General features: G+C 44.1%; 1 pseudogene; it reads right to left on the bottom strand.

Moving 5' to 3' along the window:
• Positions 1-270: 270 nt before the first annotated feature.
• Positions 271-622, bottom strand: LOC118827878 (annotated as a pseudogene).
• Between the last annotated feature and the right edge of the window lie 1844 nt (positions 623-2466).

The raw sequence follows: 2466 nt of genomic DNA, 5'->3' as shown, positions 1-2466 counted from the left end.
CTGCCGCCCACTGAGGGAAGAGGGTATGAAATCAAACTGGAGGGCCCAAGAGAAAATGAGGTGCCCCCTGGGACAAAGTGGGATAGCACTGAACCCCCACCCCCTCCACAGGCAAAAGACAGCAAGTTAGTCCCCATCATCTGTGGACCAGACTGAGCAGCTCCAAACATGTCCTTCCTCCCACCCCCAATTCAATGTTTCACAAGCTCCTTCCTACCCCACCCCAAAGACCCTTGGGATCTGGGGTAGGAAGAGGGCATCTGTAGGGACTCAGGCTGTTTTGGTACCATTGGACACCTCCTTGTGGGCCCAGAAAGCCTTCATCACAGTTGTCTTTACTCTTAAGCAGCTGCTGGAAGTGGGGTTTGCAGTAAAACTCTCCAGGAAGCACTGCATTACCCAGACTAAGCTTGGTGTGGCAGTGCTTGCAGCAGAAGCAGGACTTAGGGAAGATGAGCTTGTCAGCCATCAGACGTTCCATGGGGTAGACTGGTTTTGGACAAGCTGCACAAGTGCCCAAAGGCTGGATGACTTGGAGCGCTGCATGGTGTTGCCGGTAGGGCTGCCCTTGGCTTCCTACGTGAGAGGTGGTGGCCTGGGCTGCTCCAGCCTCTTGAAACATGGTGAAGGCAGTGATGGGGAGCACAGGGGATGGGGGAGCCCTCAGCACTCCAGGCCCAGGCTGGGCTGCTACTGGGGCCAGGTAGAGTGGGTCTGCTTGTTGGGGACTGGAGGTGGCCACAGCAGCCAACGCCTCTGGAGCCTGAGCCGCCTCGGCCCAACAGGCTTGTTTTTTTTCATTGTATCCCCAGTATTTGGGGCAGCTAGGTGGTACACTAGATAGAACACTGGACCTGGAGTTAGGAAGATGTGAGTTCAAAGCCAGCCTCAGACACTTACTAGCTAGTTCCTCTTCTGTAAAATAGGGACATATTGGAGAAGGAAATGGCAAATCATTCCAACAACCTTGCCAAGAAAACCCCATGGATAAGTCTATGGGGTCATGAAGAGTCAGAAACAATTGAACGATTGAACGACTATATCCCCAGTGTTTAGCACAATGCCTGGGCCATTTTAGGCACTTAATAAATGCTTGCTAAACTGAACTAAGAGTTTATATGAGGTTTGGACAGGAAAGTAGATGGCTGGCAGAATTTGATAGTGTCACTATCATAGTTAGAATAAAATATATACATATATAGGTATATATTCCATCCTAAAGTCAAGGAAAGAAAACAAACTCTACACTACAGGCTTTGGGTGACTGCAGTTTTTCCCCAACAGCTTTTATAGAACAGAAGTCCTCCACCGGGACTTCACTATGACAAATGAGGCAGCAAAAATCAGTGGAAAGAATGCTGGATCCAAATCCAGGCAAGGGATCTGAAAACAAATCCTGGCTCTTCCACTTACTTCCTTTGTAATTGTGACCCTAGGCAAGTCATTATTAACCACTCTGGTCCATAGTATCATCATATTAAAAAAAAAGTGGAGGGTGGACTACAATTGGACTTCACACTCACTTTTAACTCTTAATGTATATTCCTTACAAATTTAGAAATATCATGGAACTATTTCATATTTTTCCCCTGATTTCCTTTTTTTAAATTAATTTATCTATTTTTAGTTTTCAACATTCACTTCCATAAGTTTTAAATTTCCCCCCTCCCTCCTCTCCCCCATCCCCAAGATGGCATGCAATCTGATATAGGCTCTACATATACATTCCTATTAAACATTTTTTCACATTAGTCATGTTGTATAGAAGAATTAGAATGAATAGGAGGAACCATGAGAAAGAAAAAAAAACAAAACAAAAAAAGAAAATAGTCTGCTTTGCTCTGCATTCTGACTCCATAGTTCTTTCTCTGGATGTGGGTGGCATTTTCTATCATGAGTTCTTTGGAATTGTTTTAGGTCCTTGCATTGCTAAGAAGAGCTAAGTCTATCAAAATCAGTTGTCTCACACTGTGGCTGTTACTGTACACAATGTCCTCCTGTTTCTCCTCACTTCATTCAGCATCAGTTCATATATCTTTCCAGGTTTTTCTAAAGTCTGCCTCTTCATCATTTCTTATAGCATACTAGTATTCCATTACATTCATATAGCCTAAGTTGTTCAGCCATTCCCCAATTGATGGGCATGCCATCAATTTCCAGTTCTTGGACACTAGAAAGAGAGCTACTATAAATATTGTTGTACATGTGGGTCCTTTTTCCCATTTTTGTGATCTCTTTGAGATGCAGCCCTAGAAGCAGTATTTCTGGGTCAAAAGGCATGCACATTTTATAGCCCTCTGGAGATAGTTCCAAATTGCTCTCCAGAATGATTGGATGCTAGTTAATATTTTTGAAATATCATATTCGTGTCTATGGAGTGAGGTGCAAATATTGATGCAAGGCAACAGCATTATACAAGAGGCCTTTTTTCAAGCTTACTAGCCCAGGGCCCCTCCTATTTCTCAG

The sequence above is a fragment of the Trichosurus vulpecula genome, chromosome 8 (genome assembly GCF_011100635.1).
Source record: "Trichosurus vulpecula isolate mTriVul1 chromosome 8, mTriVul1.pri, whole genome shotgun sequence".
Lineage (NCBI taxonomy): Eukaryota > Metazoa > Chordata > Mammalia > Diprotodontia > Phalangeridae > Trichosurus > Trichosurus vulpecula.
This window is presented reverse-complemented; position numbering and strand designations above follow the sequence as displayed.